The following is an 11,206-nucleotide window of genomic DNA, read 5'->3' on the forward strand; positions in this document are numbered from 1 at the left end:
AGGAAAGTAAATTTTAAGTCGTTTTTTTTTTTTTTTTAAATCATCTTTCTAAGGACTGCCACTGTTTGCATTTTTGAGACATATACCCTCAACGGTTCAGTTCCTCTGTGCAAGTTTTGCTGGCGGAGATTTAACTTCAGACAGAAAAAGAGCAAGAGAGCTGACCACAGGGAAGGCTGGCATCAACCCTGAGGGTTTGAGAGCCACGAGAAGCCATTGTTTCAGCCCGCCTGGCTCTCAGCAAGTGGCTTCACTGGAAAGAGAGTTCAGGAGCTGCGATACTTGGAGGAATTTCTCATCTGTAGGTTTTAGAATTTTCTTATCTGCCGTATTCACGCCCCAGCCAGGAGCAAGAGCAAAGAAGATCTGCCTTGGATCCTTCTGAGCTGAGCAATCTGAGGGGTTCGTCTTTCGTGATTATCAGGAAGAAAGCATCCACACTTCATGGATGGCAAGTTCAAGTCTTGCTTCAGGAAACGTAGCGGGGTCTGCCAGGCACCCTTGCATCTGTGCAATAAGGCACGGGCGCTTCGGTGGGAGCGGAACAGCTTGCCCCGAATTTTTAGACTTTTTGGGTCATAGAAAGCTGTAGTATTAACACTGCTGTTTATTTGTTTTTCCATTTTGCAGCACTGGCTAATTCTGAAGCCAACTGCACCTCAATATTAACTTTTGCTCGGAAGGTATCAGCACCCTCTTCAACCAGCAGGACCCCATAATCCCGTTTAAGTGGTTAGATGGTCACACCTCTCCTATTGACAAGCTGGGTTAAGTAAAAAAGTTGAGTTGGATCAACTCGCCCTCAATCAATGAGACACTGCAGTCTCCTGAGACTCAAAGGCTGATACTGGTACCTGAAACTATGTCCTTTGTTTAAATCCATATTTTGGGATTCGGATGTAAAATGGAGTCAGCCCTTCCTCAAAGCCCAGCCTGGGCTGGGTTCCTCCTTTGCCTTTCTCCTTTACAGCCTCTGACTCGTTTCCTATCTGTTCCGCTTTCTGGAGTTACGGTTGGCTTCAGGTTGGCCAGGGTCACTCGCGGCAAGGACCACAGCAGGTCCAGGCTGGTCCTGCAGCCCTGGGCCCCGCCAGCCGTGATCCAAGAGTTTTTCAAGGGCACCCTGGAAGATGGCACACTGATAGCCATCTTCTCGGCCCTCGTTCGGAGTTCTTCAAGAACAACCGAAGTTAGAGCCAACATGCATTTTGATGTTTTCCTGTAAATAATTTAGGGGGAGGGGGAGTAAAATGAAACGGAATTTTTCTACTAAATATTGATGCAGAAGCTGCTACTCGGAGAAGATTGCAAGTGGTGATTGCAATTAGATTCTCTTTATCCGCCTTTAGAAGTCGGCTCTTTATTTTTAAAAGGACAGGCTTGTAGTGCGTTATTAATGCTGACGGCTGTCGTTTTCACATGATGCTTGGAAGCACTGGGAGGCACCGATCCATCAACAGCATCGTTATAACAAGGCTTGTTATGGGACCAGGAGAACCAGTCCCTTGTGCTTCTGAAGCCGACGTTCAATCTATGTTTATTTCCTGAGCAGATATGCCACTCACAACAGGGCTGAACAGGGTTCAGAGGGTGGAGGGGAGGGGCTACGCTCTGATCCGGGTGGAAGCTTACAGAAAAGTTAAGCATCATTTGTCTTGTCCAAAACTTACATGGTGGAAGCTTGATCTCTGAAGTAGCAGCCTTGACGCGATGGGACCTTTTAAAATTAAGTTTTATTATTATTATTATTTTTTTAACGATTTGTTTTTATGTGTATTTATGTATGTGTATGCATCTGTGTGTGGGTGGATTCAATATGAGTGAAGGTGCCCATGGAGGCCAAAGGCGTAGAATCTCATGGAACTGGGGTCACAGGCCGTTTTGAGGCATCTGATGTCAATGTTGGGAATTAAACTCTGGTCCTCTGTAAGAACAGCACACGCTTTCAACCACCAACCCATCTGCCTAGCCCTGAGGTGATGGGGCATTTAGGCGAGGTATGAAGCTCTCTTCTGGGCATGACCTGATTGTCACACTTTTGGACTCACTAAAGAAACTCTGATTTTCTTCACAGGATATACACAACTTGGTGCCCGTCCGACAATCCATCATGAAGGGGGCGGGGAATTGTAAGGCCCCGCCCCTCCCTGAGGATTTACTGAGAGTTAATGATTGCTAGGGGAGGGGTGGCAGCTTCTTCAGTGCTGTAGACACTGGGAAGCTGTTCATGTTTCTGTAAATAAGCCTTCGGCCCCTAATGAAACTCAGGATGTCAAAAACAAAGACTGGGGTCGGTGGGAGCTGGAGAGATGGCTCAGAGGTTAAGAGCACTGGTTGTTCTTCCAGAGGTCCTGAGTTCGATTCCCAGCAGCCACATGGTGGCTCATAACCATTTATAAGGAGATCTGGTGCCCTCTTCTGGCTTCCAGGCACACATGCATGCAGAATATTGTATAAATAATAAATAAATGAATCTTTAAAACAAAACAAAACAAAACAAAAAAACCCCAAAGACAGGAGCGCTCCCTACCCGCCCCCCTCCCTCACTTCTCTGTTGCTGTGATGAAAATACTCACACTTCCTGGTCAAAAATCATCCATCACTGAGGGAAGTCAGGGCAGGAACTTGTGGCACAAACATGAAAGAATGCTATTTACTGGCTTACTTAGCCTGCTTTCTTATACACCTCAGGACCACTTGCTCCAGGGTGTCCTTGTCCCTGGTGAGCAGGGCCCTCCCACATCAATCACCAATCAAGAAAATTCCCTAAAAATTTGCTTATAAGAATTTCATAGGGCCTTTTTTCAATTGAAGTTTCTTTTTCCAGACTCCAGCTTGTGTTAAGTTGATAACAACAACAACAAAACAAAACCAGAAAACAAAATCCAACTAGTATAGACTTCCTCAGATGGATGTGAGCTGGGTCAAATTGACAGCTAAAGTTACAGGGACACACCTACTCCCTCTCCCATACCCTCACCCACGCATACTCACTCACTCTAACACCTCTCACTCTTACGGACTTATAGACACAGATTCACTCTCACACACATGCACACATACAAATGCACATCCACTCAAACACACAACACACACCTCCACACACTCACACACTCTTACAGACACACACTCAAGCACCCACATATCACCATACTCACACATACACTCAAGCATTCATAAACTGACAGGCACGCACATAAGCACTCACACACTCAAAGACACACACACACACACACACACACACACACTCATACACCCAAACACTCATTCTTACATACACCCATAGGCTCACAAATGCTCATGTGTGTGTGTGTAAATTCACAAATAAGCTCACTTTAACACACATACAACTTATGGGGTTCATATTTTATGGAACTGTACTAATTTCTGGTCTCTTCAGTTACTGAATGACATTTTGTGATGCTCCTACCACTAAAACTTCAATTAACCAATTGCTCGGGGGAACAGAGTACTATGGTTAATTGAATTATCTGATTAACTGAAAGTTAATTATCCAGAAATCCTTTGTAATTCTAAGGCATGCTGTAAACAGCCTAACAGGAAAATTTCTTTTTCTTGTGTGTGTGTAGGTGTGTGTGTGTGTGTGTGTGTGTGTATGTTCATATGTGTATGTGTTCATGTGCATGTGCACATGTGAGTGCAGGTGACTCAGGAGGCCAGAAAAGGGCTTTGGACTCCCTGGAGCAAAATTTATAAGTAGTTGAAAACTCAGCCACTGCCATTTCTTCAGTTCCAACTTTGTTGTTTTGAGGCAGAGTCTCTTACTGGCCTGAAACTTGCCACAAAAGATAGGTTGGTCGATCATGGGGCCCCAGGGACATGCTTGTGTCTGTCTCCCCAATAGTGGTAGTACAAGAAAGCCACTCAACCTCCTCCTCCTCCTCCTCTTCCTCTTCCTTCTTACCAGTGCAGGGAATTGAATTTAGATCCTCAAACTTGCAAGGTGAGCACTTTACAGACAGAGCCATCTCCCCAGCCCCTATCTCTCAGCTTCCTCACCACAAAAATGTTTGACTACCTTTCTTGCTAGGTTTTCTAAGGTCATAAGTGGGTCCTGCATGCACTGTGTCTAAAGTCATATGAAGGAAGCAGAGACATATGAAAAGATGAAACCAAGATGCTATGACACTATGGCCAAGGAAACTTATTAAAGAAAGCATTTGATTTGGGGCTTACAGTTCCAGAAAGCCAGAGTCCATGACCATTGTGGTGGAGAGCATGGTAGCAGACAGGCATGGTGCTGCAGCAGTAGCCTAGAGCTCACATCTTGAGCCACAAATACAAAACAAAGAGAATGGGAGTGGCATGGGCTTTAGAAACCTCAAAGTCTGTCCTCCCTCCCCCTGCACTATCCTCCCCAGTGATACACCTCCTCCAACAAGGCCACAGCTCCTATTCCTTCTGTCAACTAGGGATCAAGCCATCAAATATTGAGCCTATGAGGGCCGTTCTCATTCAAACCAACGCAAGTACACAGACACAATGGAATATTATACAACCATATAGAACACTGGTTCTCAACCTGTGAGTCACGACCCCTTGGGGGGGGTTCTCAAATGACCTTTTCCTAGGCATCGCCTTAGATCATTGGAAAATAGATATTCACACTACGATTCATAACAGTAACAAAATTGCAGTTATGAAGTAGCAACGAAAATAACCACAACACGAGGAACAGTGTTAAAGGGCCACAGTATCAGAAAGGTTGAGAACCACTGACACAGAAGAACATAATTGTCATTTGCAGGAAAATGGTGGAACTGGATATTCTAAGGTCAAGCAAAATAAGCCAGATTCTGAAAGGCAAATTTTTGTTTTTTTGAGACAGGATCTCTCTGTGTAGCCATTAGCTCTCCTGCGCTTGCTTTGTAGACCAGGCTAGCCTCAAATTCACAGAGACCCGCCTGCCTCTGCCTCCTGGAGTGCTGGGATTACAGGCCTGTGCCACCACATCTGGCTCAATCCTGATTTTTAAAAAAGAGATGAAAGTAGGAAGGGAGCTGTTTGGAAGGTGGAAAGAACTGGGAGCCAGGGGGAGGACAAGAGAGGAGAGCGAGAGAATTAACATAACCCAATAACTTTATACATACCCATTAAAAAGTCACAGTCAAACCCACTGTTGTTAGGTAGGCAGGATGACCACCACATTATAGAAACAAACCCACTATTTTGAACTATTAAAACATCCTTCAGAAGAAAAGAAAAGAAAAGAAAAGAAAAAAGAGAATTATATTTTATGATCTATTCTGAGGCAGGGTCTTGCTACCCGGCCCAGGCTGTCCTTGAACTCCATACCCTCTAGCCTCTGGCTCTCTAGTGCTGGGACTGCAGGTACGAGTCACTGTGCCTGGCTTTGCATCTTAATACTCACATTATTCCCTTGTTCTTTCTTTCTCCTCAGAGTATGTGAAAAAAAAAAAAAAAAAAAAAAAAACTGGCTCCAGCAGGTGTACGCTTGCTAATTTTGGCTTACGTTCCCTTTTCCCCATTTGCACCTCCAACAAAAAGAAAAAAGAAAGGCCCGGATGTATTGTCACTAAATCAAGCCTTGCTCTGGCTAGGCCACTGGGGCTTGGCTGCCATTGTGTTACCAGGAAATGAAAAGAACAATCTTTCTTTCTTTCTTTTTTTTTTTTTTTTTTTTGTTGTTGTTCAGGATCCTAGATTTATATTGCTTTCACTTAGCGAGTGAATAATTGATAAGTCGGGGCGTATTAACACGGAACAAAAGAGCCCAGTGGTACAAGGGTCTTGGGAAGGCTGCCTAAATCAATACACACTCATGAATTTTGAGCGCAAAAGGTTGAGCTGAGAGAGAACACAGATTTAGATGGCCATTAATATTTGAAACACACTCTATGCACAAGAGGCTCGCCGGAGCCCAAATGTTAACCGGAGGGGCTTCAGAGAAAAAAAAAAAGCTTCTAAATAAATCTGAAAGCGAGATATTTTCCCCTCCAAAGATTTCATGTGGGGAAAAAAAAAATCAATCATCTTTGTTGTCTCTGCAGTCAGAAGCCAGCTATTAAAAAATCTAATTAGAGTGGTTCTTTTTTTTAACCAATTAAACACACCAGTGTAACACTTGTCTGATCCAATGTTTGTAATTGCCAGAAAGGCAATCAGGCTGCCCTCTATGGTAAAGCAGATAACTGGAAAAATACTCCAGCCACTCCTCCTGGTAACGGCCTCCCCACACAAGAGGCGGCCTGAAAATTTGATTAATCTAAACATTTTGTAAGGTGTCAGGAAAGGTTTCTTGCCTGATGCCTCATGGGCAACCGGATGGGCAGATCAACTGAGGACCAAAAAAAAAAAAAAATCATCAGTCACAATTTGCTCTTGAAATGCCTCCTGCAGGGCTCACAGTTGAACCCCTTTCAAAGCTGGGGATTTTAAACTGAGGGGGTAGGGAATACTTTCCCTTTTAGTAATGGCAGGGTCCTGCGTCCTGTGGGAATATCATCTTCTGGCATTTGACGATGGTGCTGGAGATGAGTGGCTTGTGCTGCTTTTTGCTGCGGTCACTGGAGAAACTTGGTCGCAGAGACATGCTCACCCTGGCTAAATTGCAGCAATGGTTTGTGGGTATGAGTGTCACATTTTAAATTAATTAATTAACTAGTTAATTAACTAGTTAGTTAATTAATCAAGATTGGGTACATGCTTGTGCATGTCTACGTGCATGTGGGGGCCGGATGGGCCTCGACCACCCTCTATTTTAAACTATATAATCTTTGCTAATTTCCTGTGTGTATATATTTAGATATTATTCAACCCCCTCTTGCCCCTCCAAATCCTTCTGCACCACCCTCTTCCCAACTTCACTTTTTTCTTTTTCTTTCTAAATCTCTTCCTCTTCCTCCTCCTTCTCCTCCTCTTCTTCCTCCTCTTTCAAACTCACTGAGTACAATTAGTGGCCCCTGTATGCTCTTGAGTCCATGGCCATCCAATGGGGCAGGAGCAAGCTACTGTGGGTCATCACCTGTCCAAAGCTCCTTAGTTAGGGGTGGGATTTCATGAGCTCCCCTCCCCCTGCCCACGTTAGAATGCTGCCTGACTCGGTCATGTATAGGTCTTGCGCCGGCAACCACAGCTGCAGTGACTTGGCTAGGGGGTCCCAGAGACCCCTCAGACAGTACAGGCTATTGCCACTGCTCTCCGTTACCCAACAGATCTTCATAGCAAGACCTGTTGCGGATGACATCACCTTCCGAAATCAACATGCAAACTTATTCCACCTTAGTTTTTCAGGGAGGGTCTCTCACCGAACCCGAAGCCTGCCAATTCTGCTAGCCTGTCTGGTTAAAAAAGCCCAAGGAATTCTCCTGGTCTGTTTCCTCAGTGTTGGTATTGCAGGTATGTGCTGCTACACTCAGCTCTGTGTGTGTGTGTGTGTGTGTGTGTGTGTGTGTGTGTGTGTGTGTGTGTGTGTGCGCATGTGCATTTGCATGCCTGTATGTATCAGAGGAGGGTAGACAGGGACACTGGGTGTCCAGCTTACCAACCTTTTCCTTATTGCATTAAGACAGGGTCTCCTAATGGTCCTGGAACTAGGTTGATAGCCACAAGTTCTAGTGATACCCCCGTCTCTACCTCCTGCTCTACTAGGGTAATAAGTACTCACTTGTGTGTGGCCACACCTGGGTTTTCCCATGGCTGCAAAAGCTGAGGACACAAACTTAGGCCTTCATACTTCAGCAGCAAGCACTTTTACCCACTTAGCCATCTCAGCAGCTGTGTATCTCTGTTTGTATAGTGGATTCTGGGAATCTCAACCTAGACCCTCTTGTATTTTATTTATTTATTTATTTATTTATTTATTTGCGGTCAACACTTGACCACCGAGCCATCTCTCCAGCTTTCTGAGACTCACTTTTTAGAAGGCATTAAGTAGTCTCTTACCTTTGGAAAGAACTTGAGTGATCATTTAATCCAGCCACAGGGTTTCTATACAAAAGAACAAATTCATCTGGCCTCAACCTGCGCTTGTGTACTCTTAGTGGGCTCACGATCCTGTGGAAACAGCCATGGCCCGACTCTTGGAAGGAAGCTTTGTATATTGGATCCCCTCCCTGCCGCCCCGCCCCGCCCCCGATGTCTAAGGTCAAAGAACCTCTCCTTAGAGATCACAGTTGCCCCTTTTCTGGATGCCGGTTCACACCTAGCTGGATTGCCAGCACCACTCTTTGCCCACGAAGCCGTTAATTTGAGGGAGATAATTCAGAACATGTGCTCATTACTGGGTCTTAGAGGCTAAAAGAAAAATTTGGCGCCTCTGCCATACAGATGGTGTTTGTTCTGTCCCTGGGAGTCTCATGCTGTAGATCTTAATTAATGAATTAATGAAAAATTTCAGTCAAGTGGTCCTAAGGAGCATTTATTTTTGAAAACTCCCCTTCTGCCGGAACACGTGTTTCTCTGCTTCCCCTCCAAGCCTCTAATTAACCAGCAAGGGAAGGGCAAAGACATTGGTTGTAAGACATGCTGAAAAGGGCATGGGTTCTTAAAGGGAAGTCACACTTGCAGACTAAAGACACTCACCCCTGAATTCCAACAGGACTTTCAACTAGGATCAGAAATGATAGGTACATAGTATGCTTGGTCCCTTTATGAGGGCAGTTACCTTGTTCTGGGATTTTTTTTCTCTGATAACCTTTGGGAGTAGTCCTCTATGCTTTGGTTTGCGTTCTGCTTAGTGTTGGGATTGAATATTAGATTTTGTGTGAATGTTAGGCAAGTGCTCTATCACTGAGCCATGCCCTCAGTGCCTCACTGGGGGATTCTAGGCAGGTACTCTACCACTGAGCCACGCCCCAGCCCCTCACTAGGGGATTCTAGGCAGGTGCTCTACCACTGAGCCACACCCCAGCCTCTCACTGGGGGATTCTAGGCAGGTGCTTTACCACTGAGCCACACCCCAGCCCTTCACTGGGAGATTCTAGGCAGGTGCTTTACCACTGAGCCACACCCCAGCACCTCACTGGGGGAGGAAACATGTGTGCATTCATTTTTCTGTGCTCTTAACTGTGGATGCGATGTGACTGGCTGCTTTGGTGACTTCCCTGATGTGATGGACTGAGACCTAGAACTGTGAGCTGAAACCAACCCTCTCTATCTCTCTCACAAATTGTTTTTTTTTGGTCAGGGCATTAAAAAAAAAATCACAGCAACAGAAATGAAACTAAGATGGTAATAAATCACTCCAAAACTCAGAAGCTTAAAAAATAAAAAAAACTAAAACAAAGCATATGCCACTGCTTACAACTGGTAGATGTGTCTGCTCGGAATACTGCCTGGTCCATCTTAGCTGAGGATTCTTCATGGGCCTGTATTGAGCTGATGGGTGGGCTGAGGACTGTCTGTCTGGGATGGCTTCATTTGCATGCCTGGCAGGAGGCTGGTGGGCAGCTGGAGTTGTCCAGACCACATGTCTCAGCACCAGCAGGCTAGCTCCAGCTTATTCACAGAGCAGAGTCTTAAAGAACGGCAGAGGCGCCCACGGCTTTTCGAGCTGGTATCATACCCCTTGAATTGTATGCTACCAATCAAATCAAGTCATTCAAGAGGTAAAAATAATAGATTCTGTTTCGTAGGCAGGCCTTGATGCAATCACCCGTCTTAATTACCTCTCTGTTGCTGTGATAAAATACTCTTGACAAAACTGCTAGGGAAAGAAGGGTTTATTTTGACCCATGGTCACAGTACATCATTACAAAGAAGTCATAGTGACAGGAATGTCGCATTGTATGTGCTGTCAAAAAGCAGAGTGGGGTGTAGAATGCTCTTCAGTTTACTTTCTCCTTTTTATATACTCTAAGGTCACAGCCTAGGGAATGGTGCCACCCACAGTGGCATGGCGGGTCTTCCCATTTTAACTAACCTAATCAAGATAATCCCCGTAGGCATAACCCAAGTGATCCTAATCTCACCAAGCTGATAACCGAGTTCAGATATCACTGCACACTTCAAGGAAAACAGTTATCACTATTATAAAATTGGAACGATACAGAAATACCGGGGTGTCTCTGAGGATGATGGAGTCATTCTGGGATCTTGCTGTGTTCGGCCTTGTGGTCTAGGATCAGGGAAAACACACCTGAGCCAGTAGCTCTAGGGTTCTTGTTTCCGAAATTTATTCCGAAAGAATAAAATTCACAGACCACAGAGAGTTTTAGAGAAGGGTACGTTGGAGAAGTTTATTCCCAAGGAAATAGGATACCACAGGCCATGGAGCAGCTAGACTCTGCCCTTTCCAAGGACTTAGGTCAGAAGTCGAGGTGAGGTATGGGAGGAGGATGAGCTGCTCAGTCCAGTTGGTCCAGCCAGAAGGCATTCCGGTAACTTCTCCCAGTGAAATCAAATAGGGAGTAGTCTCGAAGTGGAAGTGATCATTTAGGAGACAACAAGGAAAGAGGGAACCCATCGAGGGCACCCTCAGATCCTCAGCTTTGGGATTCCTCACCTACCTGACCAGGTTCTAGCTCCTGTTTCATCTTAGCACAGTTATTCTATTGCCTTGAGTTCCTGATCCTCCTCCTCCAGCCCCTCGAGGGCTACGATTACACGTGTGCACAATCACACTCTGGTAGAGCAGCCAGTGAGTCTGCCTTGCGTAGTATGTAGAAAAGTGACCGCAGCTCAAAAGTTTGCAGGTGATGGAAGGAATTGATTCTGGAAACATTTTAAAGTTAGCGTCAGGTAGCCTATGTTGCAATCGCTTGATTATTCCCATTAAAAAGAATTTATTGCTATCTGGTGTGTGTGTGTGTTCATACATGTGTAGATGCATTATTCTGTATGTGCACTTTTGCGTGTGGAAGCCAGAGGACTATGTCTTGGATGACTGTCCCTTAGGCATTGTCTATACTTTAAAAAAAAAAAAGATTTATTATGTTTTTTTTTATTTTGTTTGTTTGTTTGTTTGTTTTGAGACAGGGTTTCTCTGTGTAGCCTTGGCTGTCCTGAACTCACTCTGTAGCCCAGGCTGGCCTCAAACTCACAGAGATCCAACTGCCCCTGCCTCCCCAAGTGCTGGGATTACAGATGTGCGCCACTGTGCCCTGCTACTTTTTATTTGTTCCTATGCCCCTGTGAGTTTATATTCTTGCCGAGGCCAGAAGGGGGCATCAGATCCCCTGGAGCTGGAGTTACAGGTGCTTGAGAGCTGTCTGACATGGGTGTT

General features: G+C 45.1%; 1 pseudogene; it reads right to left on the minus strand.

Annotated features, from left to right (window-relative positions):
- Positions 1-237: 237 nt before the first annotated feature.
- LOC127203370 (39S ribosomal protein L15, mitochondrial-like) lies at positions 238-1,149 on the minus strand (annotated as a pseudogene).
- Between the last annotated feature and the right edge of the window lie 10,057 nt (positions 1,150-11,206).

This window comes from Acomys russatus, chromosome 19 (assembly GCF_903995435.1).
Source record: "Acomys russatus chromosome 19, mAcoRus1.1, whole genome shotgun sequence".
Classification (NCBI taxonomy): domain Eukaryota; kingdom Metazoa; phylum Chordata; class Mammalia; order Rodentia; family Muridae; genus Acomys; species Acomys russatus.